Source organism: Xiphophorus couchianus, chromosome 10, assembly GCF_001444195.1.
Source record: "Xiphophorus couchianus chromosome 10, X_couchianus-1.0, whole genome shotgun sequence".
In the NCBI taxonomy this organism is placed as follows: Eukaryota; Metazoa; Chordata; class Actinopteri; order Cyprinodontiformes; family Poeciliidae; genus Xiphophorus; species Xiphophorus couchianus.
In genome coordinates this window covers 1,539,157-1,558,645 of record NC_040237.1, presented here as the reverse complement: position 1 = coordinate 1,558,645, position 19,489 = coordinate 1,539,157, and the positions used below count along the sequence as shown (strand labels likewise).

Sequence of the window (19,489 nt, the reverse complement as noted above, 5' to 3'; positions counted from 1 at the left end):
CTCGCTTTAAAAGTAAAAAGTGTCAGAAGTGTCCTGTTTTTCATTTTAGCTGTGTCTCTATATCTTTTCAGCTTGAAGAATCACAACAAAACCTTACTGCAGGAATACATTATGTATTGCACATGCCGATAAAATCAATGAAGAGTAAGCACATTCACAGTCTCCACAGCTGCCAGTGATAAATGTTATTCTAGTCTTAGATTGACTATTTTTACGACTCAAATCAGGTTCGAGTTAGATCTGTTGTTGGTAACCTGCAGCGCTGCTAAATTCAGCATGTGGGCTGTCTTTGTTTGGGGTGTATGATCGCAATACACCAATACACAGTTGCTGGTACTGTGCAGCTGTGTAGCAGCACAGCATCCTCATATTATAAGATCAAAAGATCATAAAAGGGCATTTGACAGTGTAAGTTCATCTTTAAAGTGACCTAAGAGAGAGCTAAGGCATCAGAACACTGAATCTTGAGGAGTCTGAAAGAACATCCATCACATTCACACCCGACCCATCAGACAACTCTGTGAATTATATATCGAAAGTTCGCCATCTGAACATCCAGGCAGAGACATTTCTCTCTCTGTCTCTCCTTTTCCATCTGATGTGCCGCATTGAATCATTGATAGGACATTGAAAGCAACAATGCTCCTCCCTATAAAACACCTGTCACAGGATGCCAGAAAAGGAATAAAACCAGAGCAAGATGTAGAATTTTTTATTTATTTTTTTTTGGTTTGCATTTTGTATATGCTGATGTGGTGCAGTTTGAACTGCAGGTGCAATGTAATGACATTTGAAATATATTTTTTTAAAACACATATTTATTATAGTGACATATTTAGGCATTTATTTTAATGATGAAACCCCAAAATTCACTTTCTCAGGAAAATTAAGTATCAAATAAGAAACACAGAAATATGTGTTTTACCCAATCTCGAGAGTGTCACCTACACCCCTCACAAGGAGGGCAAGTCACAAAATATAAGTATTAATAGTTATATCCAACCACATTAATGGAAAACTTATTGGAAGAAAAACTTTTACATGTGGAAGAGGGATAGCTGAAGATTTGAGGGAATTTTACTAGACATGTAGTGTGTCTGGAGACGATGCTTTGAGATCTGCAACAAACAACTATCTAGGATATACATTAGAGCTGCTGCACTCTTTGACTTCGGCTACACCTGAACATCAATGCTGAAAGTCATGCAGAAGGAGCCCCAACCAAGTATTAAGACCGCACACTGTGAGAACATATCAAGAACACTGATAATCAGTAGACTAACATTTATTTTTATATAGAATAACATTTTAAAACCTTTGCACACCTTGATACCTGGAACCAGTTTGAACCTTGCATAGTGATGGAGTATACCTGGCAGTATTCCCGCCAGGTATACTGCACCACTGAAACTGATGCAGTTTCAGTGGTGCAGTACTGAAACTGCACCATGTAGTATACCGCCAGGTATACTACGAAACTGCAGTATACCTGGCGGGAAACAGACCACAGCAATAAATAGTAATAATCTTAAATATTCACAATAAGAGTAATAACATTCAAGTGAAAAATATTTCTGCGTGCCACTCTGTCTTCTAATGTATTGCATCTGTGCTTAGTATGAAAGCAGAAACACCAGACTGTTTTGTATTTTTCCATGATGAGTATTAATGGCTTGAAATGAAGGACTCAATGCATGTGAGACACATCAGTTGAATGCACTAATATGCACTCCCCTTTTCTAAAGCCTTCTCTTTGATCCCAGCTGGAGTCAGGATGCTTCAGGGATATGATGGAATATTTTATTGCAGTTGTGGGTTAGCATTTTGCTGGATTTGCCTCAGTCCAACAGTTTCACCCTCTCTCCTTTATAATAACTTAAGCTTTAAAGCCTCGGCTGGTTACCCGAGTGACTGTTTTGCATGTTTTACTGTTAAATCGTGTGTTTTACAAAAAGAGTGAGTTTTCTTTTAATTTTCAAGAATGGGAGCATTGCAAATAAAGGTGCTGTGGGACCTCTGGAAACAGACTCTTCTTGTGAAATTCGGAGTCTGCAGGAACAGGGAGAATAATGAAGATTAAGTCGAGATTGGGCAGTGGGGAGAATGGAAAGTCTCTTCGAAAGATCAATGCATAAAGGGAAGTTAAGATAAATGAAGGGAAGGACAGGCAAGCTTCCTGATTCTCAGAACAGTGGAAGCTTAGTGCAGTCATAGTTGCTTCCAACTGGGACATCATTGGCTTCTTGCAAAATCTTACGAGTTAACACTTAAATGATATGTGCAACATTACTGTATAATCTGATAAACAAGTCTGTGTTTCTGCACTGGGTTAATACAGGGCAAGGCCATCGCCGGATGGAAGTCTTGTTCTGCAGTTGTTCTTTCATAATCCACAACAGCTGGCGCATGTGTATCCATGATGGATTTCATGTTGGTCCACATGTGCATGTGTATATGTGAAGGGAGACAAAAAAAGAGGAGAGAACAAGGCCAGATGGGTCCAGCTGTGGATCTGATGGCCTAGATAAAGGCTAGATGGGTGCCACCACCTTTTTGAGCTGCCAGCAGAACATTCAGGGTAGGTGTTTAAAGTTTCAAGGCTTTGAAGGCACAGAAACATCCAGCTGAGAGAGAGTACTTATTTGGCTCTGGGTTTTTTGGAGTCAGAAATGAAGAATGTCAACGGACGACGTGAATGATGCTTCCATGTCCATATATGATTAAAATAAGTCTCTTGCACTCTTCATGCTCCAGTCCAGAAACTTATTTAGTTAACTGGAGCAGAAAGTGATTACATTAATTATTAATAAAGAGTTTCTCTGAAGAAAAGTTATAAAAAAGTTGAATTGACTATTACATTTTTACAGAATGCTCATTTTTTTATTATTTTATTTTATTTTTTTTTACCCCTCCAGGGGGTCTTTTTTGTGGGCTCTAGTGTCCCTTAAATGATAGTGGGCTGACAGAAAATGGGGTAGGAGAGGGGGGAAGACATGCGGCAAATGTCGTCGGGTCCGGGAGTCGAACCCGCGACGGCCGCGTCGAGGACTCAAGGCCTCCAAATACGGGTTGCGCTACGCCCTACGCCACCACGGCACGCCCCAATTTTATTTTTAGTATTTTGGGACTTCACATAAGATTAAGATTATTGTTATTCCTCCACATGCATGCTCTGTTGGTGTGTTTTTCTACTTTTGTAAGAACTATTATTTAGAAATCTCCATAAATTTATCTTTGTTACCACACCGAGACTACCTGAAGATGGAGACTATAATGGAGTTACATCTGTAATTTCTAAAGGAGTAAGAATACTGCTGCTTGCCAGTGTTGAGTTTTTGATGGCAAACTTGAGGAACCTGTAATTCCAGGGTTCCTTCTGCAGAATTCGGAATAAAACCAAGATCAAGGTTTATTCTTTCGACCAGGAGTTATATGTACTTGACATAACTTATATTTTGGGATCATCAGCTCCTGGGATATGGAGTGACCCAGGAAATAAGACCTATTTGTCCTTGTTGTGGGGTTTTAAAAGTCCCCATCACATTGTTTCCTCCATGAAACTCCTGCTCTTTCTATTGGGTATTTTCTCTTGGTCTATTTTGGTCAACTGGGACCAAAGTGGGTTAAGTCAGTGCATTGTAGATATATCAGTGAATATACCAGCCTCATGTATTCAGTCCTTCATGGCTGGTGGTCCAACATCAGTCTGCTTCTTTTGGTCTATCATTTCATAAACCAACAGGATGCACTTTTACACACTTTTTGAGTTATCACATAGGCTAAGGCAGTGGTTCCCACACTTTGGTTCCCCCTAGGGGGAACAGAAAACAGTTACACAAACGTGTTTAACTGTAAAGATGGTTTGTAGTGTGTTTTGTTGCAACCTGAAGGAAGTTGATGGAAGTTTACTTTTTTCCACATCTTTGAAGTTTGTGTGCTGCTTTTGATGCCATATGTGTGTACGTAGATCAAGGTGCTGAAATTCAGTGTTCAACTGCATCAGAACAAGGTATGTTACATTTGCAGTTGCATCAATGTTTTTTTTTTACACTAAAGATCACTTGTGCATTTGAGAATTAAACTCCAATTATTTATCGTTTCTTCACAAAATTACATGTCAGATTTATTAGAAAGTGGAACACGTTGTTTGTTTTTGTTTCAGTTTGAAGTACTCAGCATCTTGAACTGGATTAATCTTCATCACTGCAGACAGAACATTTCCTTAGTTTTGCATGAGATTAAATAATGTCATTGTTGGATCACTGCTGCAATATTTGGACATCAGTGGTGTAAATGATTTGGTGCACATTATGTGTTATAGACTGTGTATGAGAGCAGATATCCTTGTCCAAAAAAGATCTGTGACAGCTGGCTTTTCCAGTGATCAAACTATAAATATTGTTGTGTTGAATTCATGAGAAGATGATGCTGGAGCATGATGGTATACTAACAAATCGTCTTGAATGATTTGGTCATCTAGTTGCTGCCTGCTAATTTTCAGTTTGTGACCATAATAACTTTCAATTGTCTAACAGTCTTATACCTGTAATAAAGTTAAGGTCATTTAAGGCCTTTTTTTATTTCAGAAATTGCCCAGTCTTTGCTCGAAGCATATAGCAGGCTTTTGAGAAACCCTCAGTCCACTTTGCAGAGATAGTTCTGGCCGGACGATAAACGGGAGGTGTAGCAGTCACCCTCTGTCCTTTTTCAGGAGAACTCTAGGACAGAGAGAGCCTTCACCAGCACCCCAGGGAGAGTGAAGACAGATTAATGCAGAGGCTTTAATATTTCAGATGAAAATGTATTACTGCTCTCTTGCTCTTTCTTTCCCCCTTCACTCTGTCTTTCTGGCTCAGAGAGCTGGGTCTGAAATTCGCTTGCTCTTCCCCTGCTTTCCATCTTTGTCCTCCTGCCTGGCCAGCAGCATGAATGTGTTTTGCTGAGGGGTAGATATCCCTCATCCAAAGCCTCGCTGTCTACTCATTGTGACACGAAATAGTGGATATGCAAAGCCAAATCCAAATTAATACATTAGTATTCTTTGTGTATTGGGAGGTGAGCCAAGCTCATCTGTCTGTCAGAAAGACCTTGACCTTGCAACCAACATTCACAGTCTATCTTATGTCAATATTTCACCTTGAATGAATGTTGGGAAGGACTTTTGCTACTTGTCTCCCTACCTTAAAACATGAAATGTCACAGTCTATGCTACTTTACCACCCAAATGAGCAAAGATCCATTGTGACTGTGCCTTTTTCCTTATCCTACTTTTGACATCTATGTCGGTTGAAAAATTGACATACCATATATTATATGACACAATGAATTGCTTCCAAAATGCCTTTTGGCAAGTAAATCTAGCCTGAAGAAGATTGAAATAGACACAGCCTCTCCAAAATGAACTAAGGCTTGCGCAGTATCTCACTGGGATCCTCTCTAGTGGGTTTCGTGACCAAGCTTTTATTTGTTGATAAAAATTGGTATGCGGTATTTTCATTTAATAATAGTGGATATTGAAATCCTGAAGAAGGGAAAAAGAAAAACACATGCAAGGATGTATTTGAACAACTGGTCAATCAGATTAGTGTCTTGATGCTTTGACCTTTTCGAAATCTGAGTGCAAACAGTTTTTATTGTACAGGTCAGTGTGGATACCAAGACTAGATTATTAAAAAAAAAAAATCAAATGTTTGTGTGCATGTAAGCAAATAAATAAATCTATTTTCTTAGAATGGCGAACCATTAGATGGACAAACCTTTTGCATGCTTAACACGAACAGAATTGAGTCAAATATGTTTTTTCAAATAGATTTCTAAATGTAGAGTATTAGGAACCTTGTCTAAATTGTAAATAGTTTTTTTCAGCAGTTCAAAAGCCCACAAAGTTTTAATGCATGTTGCTCTTTTGCTCTCTTGAATTACAGTTTTGTGCATTGTAAGGTAGTATGTTTTAATACACAAAAATGCTAAGATAAGTGCTATTAATAATTTTCCCCTCTTCAGAACATTTTGCAAGGAGGAAAAATAATCAAATATTCTACAAACTATCAGAAGCATCACACTACTCACTTCTCCTACTTCTTTCTCATGTGGTCAGGATATAATTTGTAAACGCAAAACACATTTTAAAAATGTGAATTATTTTCCCACATATTTCACAAGTTACCCCTTGAAATGATTTCCATATGTGAATCACATTGAAACGTACAGTATATCCTACTTTCATATCATGTGTTACAGTATCTTGTAACTATAACTATTGCAGAATTGATAAAGTTCTGGTAACATCCGTCCAAGCATTTTCTACACTTGCTTATCCATGCAGGGTTTAATTGGAGACTCTTCCCAATGTCCTGCGGCTATTGTGTGAGAGATGGGTTATACTTTACAGGTCACCAGTCCATCACAAAGCAACACAGAGACACAGTGCAGGACACACACACTCTCACATTTAAAGAGAATTTAGCAAAACCAATTAAACTTAATATTTAATTTTTTTGACTTTGGGAGGAAGCCAGAATATCTGCATGGAACTACCAAGTGCATGGGGGAGGACATGCAAACTTCATGCAGAAAGACCCCAGGGTGGAATTTGAATCCACGGCCCCCTAGCTGCAAGCTAGATACATCTCTGTGTAGCCCAATTCTCTTATCTTTTCCTTAAATTCTGTTCTCCAGCAAGTAATAGTGTAGATTTCCACTTTGAAATGTATTCCCTATGGCACCAAACTTATTTGAAAGAAGTCAGATCTTGAGTCTTCTATAATGAACCAGCTGTGCCAAAAAGACCTCCAAAGTACTCTATAGCTGTCCAGATCTACGCTATTGCTCCAGTGTCACTTACATACAGTATGTGCCGCTTCTACTGACAGTCTGATTTTAAGCTTGTCTTTTACCTTGCTCTTTATAGCTTCAGTTGATATGCACAATTTAATGTGTCATGTCACTTCTACATCCACTCTCGATACCAACAGACATTCCCTTTTTCCCTATGTGAACAGTTATCTATCTTATGGACAAAGAGAGCAGATTAAGATGTAAAAGGTTTATGTGTTTTTTTATTTTTATTTGGTCTTGTCCAATAACTAGCCCTTGACCCCCATAAGGCTCACCAGTCTTCAGACAATTAGTGAATTTGCCAGAGAAAGAAAAGAAATAGATTAGCTAAAAGAGTACACTCACTTCTTCTTCACAAGGACTTTGCATTATTTTCATTAACGTTTCATTCAATTCTAGGCCTTAACCTAACCTAAACTCAATTCACACTTTAGTCCTAAGCCTAACCCCTAACCAAAAAGCTGCACTTCATAACCATAAGGAGCACTGGGTCCTCAGAATGTAGCATTTATTGAAAAAATTGACTAGGTGAGGAATGCTAAAACATACACACACACACTGCTCAAATTTGTCTCCCAAGAGACCTCCTGCCTTTCAGTGAGCCAAACACGGTGCTAATGTGCCAATGTGTTTGACATGTGTCCCTCCCGGCTTATTTACCCCTTCTCTGTCGCTTTTTCAAACCTTGCAAACTGAGCCATTTCTGTGAATTCTTATGCTTTCAGAGACAATACACACCACCAGTACACGCCCTCTCAAACTCCAGTTACAGTAAATCTTATTAAAACTGTAATTTTGCTATTTTTTATTTTTAGGCTATATTATAAATGTGGATCACGTTTGGTCCCCTTTAAACGAACCACTGGACCTTTAATGCAGGTGTTAATACACTCCTGTGAATGACCAATTAACCAGGCCGAGACCTATTTTTTGGGGGTAATCTTGGTTCACTTCCAAAAGAACTCAAGAAGCTTCAAAGTGACAGAGAGCCAGGGGAATCAGTAAAATGGCATGATATGAAGAAACTCTGACCCTGATCAGTGGAAATTATTTATTAGCTTATTTAGTTCTAAGTAATGGTCTTTCATAAAAGTTTACCATTACCAAAGCATGGGTCAAGAAGCCTTGCATGATCTGTGAAAGCAAAGAATTATCTCAACATCTTTGCAAGATTAACATAGCTTACTATATCAGTGATTTTGGTTATTGATATATGTGTAAATGTCTGAATGTTCCAGAAGGCAGTACCGGAGTTGAGAAAGAACATAATTTCATCAGAAAACGGAAACGACCGGGTAACCATTACAGTTTCTCTGACAGAGAAGTTAAAGAAATAATCTGAAGAGCTTTCTTATATCCAGTGATTACTCACAAAAAGCTTCAAAAAGATTTAGAAGTAGCTGGTCCAGTTTTATCATGCAAGCAGTATGTAATGCACTTAATCTCAGTGGCCTCTGTATGACTCACTGCGCAAGACTCCACTGCTGAGAAGAAGCACATTGAATCTTGTTAAAAGTGAACTACAGAACATTTGAACAAGTAAATGACATACTAAGATTAGGTCATATTTAAATAAGATATCCTATCACATACTATGTTTGAAAGAGAAATGGCACATCCTCCCCAAACACCATTCTATAACAGTAATGTTTGAAGGTGGGAACATTATATTGTTGGGCTGGTTTTTCAGGGCATGATACTGGCAGGCTTAATATAATTGAAGAAAGAATGAATGGAGAAATACACCAGGATGTTAAGAAGATGAACATGGGGGATGTTTCCAAATACATAGTCAAGAAAACTTTCTGTTGATTTCAGAGGGACCCAAAAATTTATGGACAGAACTGGAAATCTGAGTGCATAAGAGAGACCCCAGAATCTTCAAGATTTGAAGACGGTTTGTGTAAGCGATATGATAAAAATCACACCTGAGTGTGATGTGAGTATTTCATGTACAGTACAAGAAATGTTTGAGATTACCATTAGCAATGTAGACTTTTCTTATAGGTGTTAATAAGCGTGTTTAATTATGTGCCATCCCACTTTATTACACAAAACTGCTGCATTAAAAATATATTTAGAAAAGAAATTGCAATACTTAATATGTATTTTTACACTGTATTCTCACCACCTCTAATGTTATTTAAGGTTCATTCTATCTGAGTAATAGCATTTTCTTTATTACTACTAAAATGGCTCATAGTAATGGCACAAAATTACCGAAAGGCTCCAAATTTTTTGTTGTACTGACTTCTTATTGGTTCATCCTGTAGAGGAGCTGAGAAGTGGAAACAGACACAGCTACAGCAACATGGAACATTTAGAGGTCAGCTGAAGACAGGGTGGATTGTGAACATGATGTTGAGAGGCAAAGGCACACCGGGAGCAGCTGGCCAGGAAAGAGGGGTTGGGGGGTTGGGTGGCTGGCGGACGGTGGGGGAAGAGGACAAACAAGAGGTGAAGCCTGAAAAAGGAGAGAAATTGGAGGTGTAGAGGAATGGAGGACAAAATGGGGGACTGGAGTAACAAGAGTATCATTCTCAGTTACACTGTTTCACATGGTGGAGCCCCTCTTTAAAAGGCCAATTACTCTGTAATAGTCCTAGACTGACTAGGTGATTTCTCACTGTGCTGTGTGGAATAGTAGAGCAGAAGCGGACTCAGTCCAGTGGAGAGACCCAATCATCATTGCACTGGAGTGAAGGGAGTCAAGGGACACATACACGCGCAGGTGTGCATGAACAGTTTATGTGTCTAATTGTCATTTTGATGCTAAATTCTTTATCCAAGCTGACCTTCAAGCACCACAGGCATTGTTTAACAGAGTGTGTCTGCTATGCTTGTTTATACATGCAATACCTTCATGAAAAAAAAGTCCTTACAGGAAATAAGTTGTAATATACTTCTCAGTATAGCAAAATGCAAGACATGCACTGCTGTGAGAATATTTTTACTTTTTTACAGACCTAGCCCTATGTTAAAAGGTAATTACCCTTATTGATTCATAAATTCACTGAGAGTTCCCAGTTTTTGGAAAGCTGAGTTACGCTTTATTACTGCCAGATATATACAGGAAATAACTTTAAAGTACCTGTCTGACAACATAAAGTAGACCAACAGATCTTAATAGAAGATCAGCAGAAAATGCTGAAGAAGGCTGCCTGGCCATTAATTTTTTATCTTAAGCACTTGCCTTAAGATAGGCAAGCAGACCAGCAGTTTTAATTCGAAATGCCTTAAAAATATGGTTTTGGTTTCTAATCAATGTGTGGTCTTAAATAAAATTATGATGCCATGACATAGCCTTACACAAACTGAAAACATGTGAATGTAACTAAATTTAAAAGATTTAGCAGAGAAAAGTTGGGGGAAAATTCTCCACAGTGATGCAAAAAGCTAATTGGTAGTGTAAAGGAAAATGATTATTTAAGTGCTAAAATACTTACAACATGTGTAAAGGAATATTAAGCATTTTTATTGGAAAAACAGGCTTTGTGTGACCCTTTGAGATGGCCCAAGGAGACAAGCAGACGCCTTCCACTGTCTGCTTAAAGAGCACACAAGGGCCATAAAGTAGCATCTCCATGGAAACGGCAGCTGGAATGTGGGACGTCAAAACTCCAGGGGAGTCTGCGAGATTTATCTCAGGACTTCGGTGCTGGGGACAGTCGTACCCAGTACCTCTGAGATTAAGTGTTCTTCCCCTTCTGGCTTGACGGAGACCAGACGCCCGTTCGAGTTGGGTGTAAAGGGGGAGACTTCTCAGGTTTCTCTGGGGGCCGAAACAGGTCTCTGATTGGTTGAATTATGGAACGCCTTCTTTGCATATATTAAAGTGAGGAAACGCCTAGTCAGTATAAAGTACAATGTAACGCTAATATACGGGGAGTTTTTTTCCATCTTTTTACTCCACGTGGGCGCCTTTGTCTGTCTCTGTGTTTTATGTTTGTTTGTCTATCCCTTGTGTGTCTGTTATTTTGTGATAAAAATGCATATCTCTGTATCTCTGCAGCTTTGTTGTTCATTGCTTTGTTGATGAATTAAACTCTGTGATCTGTGACGTCAACACGCTGTGTTTAGTTTCGTTTTACAGCTGGCCCGCTCGCCGAGAAGAGCCCGGCTGTGTTGAGGAAGAAGCGAGCCAAACGTTTTGTTCAAAGTTTTAATATATTCTTCCCCAATAGTAGTTAATATAAAAGCTTGATGGCAGATATCATGCGTGAGACAACCATTTATTAGATATAAGGGAAGATAACTTTTTTTATAAATGACTAGGTTGGTTTGGATAGCATGTTTTCCTTTCCTAACAAAATCATCAAATGTGACAAGAAAGCAAAAACAGAATAAATTTCTTATGGTGGAAATACTTTTCATGGCATTGTGCCAGAAGCAGAGCTGCATTCACTGAAGACTTATACAACTTCATTAATTCTCCCTTTCTCTATGTTCCAGGTTTAGTCACTGTGTTCAATAAATTTAATTGAAAGTCAGTTAAATTAAGAAGAAACAAATCTGTTCCACATTAATTGACATCTGTGATAAATGGTGGTAGTCTGTCACCTTTTCCCCACTGAATTGTACTAGTCTCAGCCTGCAGCAGGGTTTTTTTTATTATTATTTCTCTGGTGCTTTGAGCTTTTTTCTATTCCTGCTGTCATTTTTATACCGACACACGGTACACACGGAGCCCACACACATGGTGGTGTGGGCTCAATGGGGACTGTGCTAATTGGTTTCTTCTAATTGTTTGATGGAAACATCTGAGCTTCACGGTTGCACTCATATCAATTTTTATAAAAACATGGCCTATTTTTTAGGCAGTAGTAAAAATGGAATGAAAATACTACACAGTGCTGTATGTAATTTTACTGTTTTACTGTGATTTTTAGGGAAGAGAAAAACTTAAACACATGATGGTGAAATGGAAAAATAAGGTGATAGGGTTTTCTTAGGTTTTTATTTAAAAAAAAGAAAGGTTTGGTAGGAGTTTGTCCTCTAACTGGTGGGTTGTTGGTTTGAAACCCCACCACTATTTGTCTCAGTCTTTGCGTCATTGGGCAAAAAACCTGCCTTGCCAGGTGGTGGTGGTCAGAGCACCTGGTGGGACCGATGCATGGCAGCCTCGCTTCTATCAGACTGCCCTAGGGCAACTGTAGCTATGAAGTAGCTTAGCATCATCATCATGTGAATGAGTGTAAACAGCTCTGGGGTTCTTTGGACTTGATAAGACACCATACAAGTATAGACTATTCAGCATTTAGTTACATGTAAGATTATTGTTTCGCATGAACGTGTTTAAGTTGAGTTTAACTAAACTGTTTCTTAAAGAATTCATTGCACTCTTTTTGAAGTTGCAAGAGTAATTAGAAAAATGACAAAAGTAGTCTTCTGAAGTGTCTATAATTGAGTTTCTGATTTAAGATTTTGCACAGCACTTTAAAATATAGTTTTAATTCCCCTTGAGAAGGAATGAAGAAGTCTTATAAGAACCTGACATTACAGTATATCTGAAGGCCGAACTGTGACTGTTATAATATATTAGGAATAGTCAAGAGTAATTAGGTGTCACATAACTCACAATATGTTGAAATAAATTAGGACTTAACTATGAACCTTGAATATATAAAAAAAATATGGGGGAAGGCATTCAAAGATGGAGAAGTAAAGAGTGGTTATACTTCCATTTTTCTCTTTTGAAGCTGCTGGTTATCCTTAAAAATAATAGAGCTTGTGCAAATTTTATTTAGTTGAATTGTCGCTAGGGAATAAAAAAACGGGAATGCTCAGAGTACGTGAGAGCAAATTCCCTGCCCTCCCAGGCTGACTTTAATGGTTCCTCGACTGTGGTTGCCCTTAAAAGCCAACTTACCACAAGCTAATGCTCCCGTATGAAATTTTAAACACCAATGGATGGAATCAAAGATTTTCAGACGTCTGTGACAGCACCCATTTCATCCCTCGTGGCCTGTGCTGGCCTTGACGAAAGATCCCTGTGTCAAGTGATGCTGAAAAGCCAAAATGACACTGCTGGTGCACTAGAAATGTCTGTGGGGGTGCATGTGTGTGGTGTGTTTACTCACAAGGAGAGCACTGAAGTAGGTGTGATGGGGATGGAAGAGTAACTGTTTGGATTTCTAACAACATGTCATGAATGTGCTCTAAATTGACAAACAACTTGGGTCTTCAGAGTTGAAACTGGTTTCTACTGCAAGATTAAAGAAAAAGAGGATTTTAACACATGCAGGGACCTACTAACATTAGAAAAGATAAAACTAACGGAAAATATAAAACTTTCCTTAGTTGCTTTTCAAATAGCAATATTGACTCCCTTGGAGAGATAAAAAGCTTATAAACATTCATTGTGATAGGATCTTATTATTTTGCAATGCTTTATGCAGTTACTTTAATTTCTATACACAAATCCTGTAAAATATTTCAATAGTTTTTAAGACATGAATTCATCCCAGTCTTGTTTGTCTCTGTTCCATTTACTATGAACTTTTTAATTATTAATCTCACTGTAGATATGCTGCCCTCACAATGTGTTGCTCTTACAAAGCTAGACAGCTAGCTAACACTGGAGTTGTTGAAAATAATCCAGTCCTTATTAGTTTTCTTGTTTTATTTTGCAACTCTTTGCTGGTTTGTTTTTCTTTTCTTTTCGTTTTTTTTTTTTGTAAAACTGTAACAAAGCACAAAAGCATACATCAGCTACAGATACAGAAAACAATTAGGCAAACATGTGACTCCCAATTCTCTCCAATTAGCTAACGATGTAGCTTTAAATATTGGTTGGGAAACATAAAACTTTTCTACAAAATATTACACAATGCTGGAATAACGATTAATAAAATGAACTTACAGACAAATAGTGTCCAAGGAACAAACGTGTCTGAAGGACAGACGAAGACACCAACCGTACAGCTGGACGAGTTCTGCTTGACTGATCGAATTAAATATGTAAACAATGTCCACTAGGTGTCAGTAAGGGTCCATAGTTTAACTTAAAATTTACCAACCAAACAAAACATAATGATGGAGTCAGCACACTCCCCGCTTGGCAAAATATTATTTTGACACCATAAGAATAGAAAACTGTCTCTGTCCATCTTCAAAAGCCTTCAGAAAGCAGAACAATAATTTCTGAGACAGGTCTGTGGAAAATCTTGGCATGTCCCCCTTTTGTAGTCTTCACTTCTACTTTGCGTACAATTTTGTCACTGCTTGGTAAGGTTTTCACAATAATTCCAATGGGCCAATCGTTCCTGTGGGCTTGACTGTCTTTAAGCAAAACAACATCTCCGATCTTTATGTTTTTCTCTTGCTGAGTCCATTTCCTGCGCACTTGTAGAGTGGACAAATATTCTTGTTTCCATCTCTTCCAGAAAGTGTCTGCAAGACACTGGACATGTTTCCATTGTTTACCTTGGAGAACACCCATCTTGAATTCACCAGAAGGAGCTGACACTGTGCTTGTCTTTTGAGTAAGCAACATGGCTGGAGTGAGGATTGTTGGCACCTCAGGATCATTAGACACAGGTACCAAAGGTCTGGCATTCATGATCGCCATGACTTCAGCCATGAGAGTGCTCAAAACCTCGTGTGTGAGATGAGTGTGTCCTGTTTGAAGTAACATAGCATCCAGAATGCGTCTGGATACACCGATAAGTCTCTCCCATGAACCACCCATGTGTGATGAATGTGGTGGGTTAAAGATCCATGTGCATCCTTTGCTTTGGAGATAGGATTCAACCACTGCCTCTTTGGAGATGATGTTCAGTTCTCTGCATGCACCCACAAAGTTGGTTCCCCTGTCAGATCGGAGAAGTTTAGCAGGACCACGGATAGCAAAAAATCTCCTCAGAGAGTTGATAAAGCTATCTGTTGACATGGATTCCACCAGCTCTATGTGCACAGCTCTGGTTGACATACAAGTGAAAAGGACTGCCCACCGCTTACTATTAGCACTTCCTCCTCTCGTGCGACGTGTACTAATGGTCCATGGTCCAAAGATATCAAGGCCCACATTTGTGAATGGAGGTTCAGGTGTAAGTCTGTCTGTCGGCAGATCTGCCATTTTCTGTTTTTGTAGATGTCCACGTAGCTTGCGGCAGATGACGCAGTTATGGATTACAGAAGACACTAGACGCTTAGCTCCAATAATCCAATAACCAGCAGCTCGAATAGCTCCTTCTGTTATGTGGCGACCTTGGTGAGCCACTTCCTTATGAAAAAATCTCACAAGTAATGTGGCAATGTGGCATGTTCGGGGAATGATCAATGGATGTTTCTCTTCGTTTGACATCTCTGCAGATGAAATACGACCTCCAACTCTCAGCAAATCATTACCGTCTTTCACAGGGTTAAGTTTCTGAAGTGGGCTTTGTTTAGGAAATGTCGCTCCTTTCTCAAGACACTTAAATTCGTCTTTGAAAGCCTCTTGTTGGATGTCATGAATGATTAGAGTTTCAGCCTTTCTGAGCTCCACTGTACTGGGTATTTTGGCAAAACGTTTCCCCGTTTCACGTTTTGCATCCTCATGATTCTTCTTAAAGGAGACGGCGACACTCATGAGTCTGGCAATAGTGTTACAGAGTCTTGTCCAGTCTGAGAATCGCTCAAATCGATGTGAACCTAACTGTCCTGATGAGGTGTGGGTAGTCAGAACTGTCACAATGGGTCTAATTTCAACATCCATTTCAGGTTCCACCAGACTGAAGTTGTTGGTTTCAGGGGGCTTTTCTGCAGAATCTGATGTCAAAAAACTGGGACCAGTAAACCAGCTGGTCTGTTGTAAGCACTCTGCTGCAGTAAACCGGGTGGCATGGTCTGCAGGGTTCTGATTTGTGGAAACATATCGCCACTGGTTTGGACAAGAGGATTGCCTTATTCTTGCCACTCTGTTGGACACATACACATAAAATCTTCTTGAAGAATTATGGATGTAGCCAAGTACAATCTTGCTGTCTGTAAAAAATGTAACTGCATCCACACTGATGTCTATTTCCTCTTGGATCACTTCGTACAGCTGTACAGCCAACACGGCAGCACAAAGTTCCAGGCGTGGAATAGTGTGTGCAGGTTTTGGAGCCAGCTTGGACTTACCCATAACAAAGCCAACGTGGTATGTTCCATCAGCATCAGCTGCTCTCATGTAGGCTACAGCTCCTATTGCGAGTGTAGATGCATCTGAAAAAATGCATAACTCTTTCCTTAGCAGTGATGTGGGTGACATGGGAAAATAACTTCTCCTAATGTGTAGATCCTCCAGGACTGTCAGAGAGTTTTTCCATGCGTTCCATTCTGCTTCTTTCTCAGAAGGTAGTGGAGAATCCCACTCATCTTGTTGTGATGAGAGTTCACGCAGAAGAGCTTTTCCTTGCATTATTATTGGGGCCACAAATCCCAAGGGGTCAAAGAGACTATTTACTGTAGATAGAATGCCTCTCTTGGTGAATGGTTTTGGTTCACTTGAAACCTGGAATGTGAAGCTGTCGGTTTCTAAATTCCAAGAAAGTCCAAGGCTTCGCTGGAGAGGGAGGGGATCTGCACCAAGCTCCAACTCCTTCAAATCACTTGCTCGGTCTTCTTTAGGTAAGGCTTCCATTACTTGGTTGCTGTTTGATGCTACCTTGTGCAGTCTTATATTGGATTCTGCAAGCATCTGTTTTGTTCTTTTCAGGAGGTCCACTGCTTCATCAGGTGTGGTAACTGAAATTAGTCCGTCGTCAACATAGAACTGTCTCTCCACAAACTGTCTTGCATCAGAACCATGTTCATTCTCACCCTTTATAGCAGCTCGTCTCATGCAGTATATTGCAACGGCAGGTGATGGTGTGTTTCCAAACACGTGGACCTTCATTCTGTACTCTGCAATGTTCTTGTCAAGGTTATTATCTTCATACCAGAGGAAACGGAGATAATCTCTATGATCCTCTCTGACAAGAAAACAGTAGAACATTTGCTGCACATCTGCTGTCACAGCTACCAGTTCTCTTCGAAACCTCAGAAGAACTCCTATCAGAGTGTTGTTCAAATCTGGTCCCTTCAGAAGTACATCATTTAAAGACACTCCTTCATATGCAGCACTTGAATCAAACACCACCCTGATCTGTCCTGGTTTTTTCGGGTGGTAGACACCAAATGTTGGAAGATACCAATGCTCTTTACCTTCTTCTAAAGGGGGTGCTAGTTCAGCTTGGTCTTTATCAAGCATTTTCTGGATGAACTCCTTGAAGTGTTCTTTCATGTCTGGCTTTTTCTCCAAAGTTTTTCTGAGTGAGTCAAGGCGCTTCATTGCATGTTCCCGGTTACTTGTAAGAAGTTGTCTTGGAGAGTAAAATGGTAAAGGGGCTACCCAGCTGTGCTCCTCATTTTGGTAGACTTCTTTATCCATAATGCTCAGAAAAGTTTTGTCGTTTACAGACAATCCCGATTTGTTATCATCTTTGGTTCTTTCAAATACTGCATGTTCGTGATTCTCTGAGTACATAGGTTGAATAATGTCTTCATGAGCAAGGGGGTGGATCTGATGTTGTGAGGTGCCATAGTTCTCCTTTATTCGGATACTGTTCGGACATGGACTGAGAAAGGATGTGCGCCCACTCTGCAACACGTTTGCCTTAAAGGCACTGACCTTTGTAGATCCATGAAAACTTCCCACACAAACGTCACCTACTACAACCCAACCCAGGTCAAGTCGCTGTGCATATGGAGCATCATGAGGTCCATTTATTTGCTCTCTCACCTTATGCACTCGTAGGACATCTCTTCCTAGCAGCAGCAGGATAGGAGCATCTGGGTCCACTGCTGGAATCTTATGGGCGATTGACTTTAGATGGGAGTGATGTTGTGCTGCTTCAGGTGAAGGTATTTCCAGTCTGTCATCTGGCACCATGTCACATTCAATTAAGGTAGGAAGTGGTATCTGTACTTTTCCATCCATAGACTTGAGAACAAAGTTATCAGCTCTTCTGCCGGACGTCTCTGTAGTTCCAGAACAGGTTTTTAATGTGTATGGAGCTGTGTTGGCCTTAACTCCAAACAAGTCAAAAAACTCTGTCTTAGCAAGAGATTTGTTGCTCTGCTCATCAAGAACAGTATACATTTTAACTGCTTTGTCTTCTCTTCCTACAGGGTATGCTTTAACTAAACAAATCTTAGCACATGAACGTGAACCGTCTAGGTTATTACAAACCTCTGTGCACTTTGATGTGATGGGTGTATCTTCACCTGGCTCCCCACTTTCCTCTTTGTCAGGGCCACAGGTCTCCGTTGTAGTTGAAGGAGGATTTGGATGTAAAGCTGTTATGTGTGCCTCACTTTGACACTCAAAACATTTAATGGTTGCTTTGCAATCCTTTGCCATGTGCTGAGTCGATCCACAACACCTGTAGCAGATATAGTTATCTTTAAGATAAGCTTTGCGTTCTCCAATGGGTTTGTTCCTAAAGGTTCTGCACTTTTGGAGTGGATGTGGCTTTTTGTGAATTGGACATTCCCGAGCTGGATCTATGACCATTTTCTTCGATGAAAGAGTAGTGCGATCTGCAGACTTTGAAGGAATTTCTGTTTTGTGTGTTGACACCGAAAGACTGCTGTTATATCTGGTCTTCTTATCTGACTTTGAGAACATGTAGCTGCTTGAGGTGGTAAACACAAAACTAGGATCATTTCTCACCTTAGCCTGATTTCTGACAAACTGAGAGAAGAAAGAAAATGGAGGAAATGGCACTTCATAGTCCTCTTTGTACTTGGATGCTTGAGTTATCCATTTTTCTTGTAAGCTGTGAGGCAACTTTTCCACTATGGGATTTACGCCACGAGCTGTGTCCAGATAAGTAAGGCCTGGCAAGTATCCTTCTACTTTTGCACATTCTAGCTCAAGTAGAATGTCACCAAGTTCTCGTAGCTTGCCGTTGTCTCGGTTTGTTAGCTTTGGAAAGTTTTCAATTTTCTTGAACAGTGCATTTTCTATAACTTCTGGCATTCCATAGCATTCCTCTAAACGTTGCCACACCATGCTGAGGCCTGCTGCGGGGTTAAGAACATGAACTGAACGAATTCTCATTGCTTGTTGCGATGAGTCTAACCCGAGCCATTTGACCATCAAGTCCAGTTCCTCTCTGGGTGACAGGTTCAAGTCCTGCGTTGCACCACGAAAAGATGCTTTCCATGACCAATAGTGTTCAGGGCGGTCGTCAAATTTTAAAAGACCCGAACTGACAAACTCACGTCTCATCAAGTATTTTGCAAGATCATGTGCTCCTTGTGGCTCTGGTCCAAATCCTCTATCAGATTGATGAGGCTGCTGAGTTCTGTCTAAGTATGTGTGAGGTTGATGCCACATGCTTGGTTTTTCACGTTTCAACTCCTTCTCACTTTTCTCCAATTTTGGATAACTGTATCCTTGGCGTGAGGTGGATTCTGCCTCATGTTTCAGAACTGCTTCGCTAGAATCTGGACCTCGTTCCGGTGGCGAAGTGTCACGAAATAGCTCTGCATGCTGCTTGATATAGTTGCTAGTCCACTCAATAGGAGTGAGTAGTTTTTCTGGAGTGTGCAGTTCTTTTAGCTTCTCCCCGCTTTCAGTCTCTTCCTCTTCATAAGCCGTAGCTTCAGCCTCAGCAGCGGCTGCAACTCTCTGGCTTTG

The 19,489-nt window shown here is 39.9% G+C and overlaps 1 protein-coding gene across 1 annotated transcript in view; it reads left to right on the top strand.

Annotated features, from left to right (window-relative positions):
- The window catches only part of nrg3b (neuregulin 3b), a 271,247-nt gene that overhangs the window by 36,278 nt on the left and 215,480 nt on the right, over positions 1-19,489 (top strand). The window lies entirely within an intron of this gene.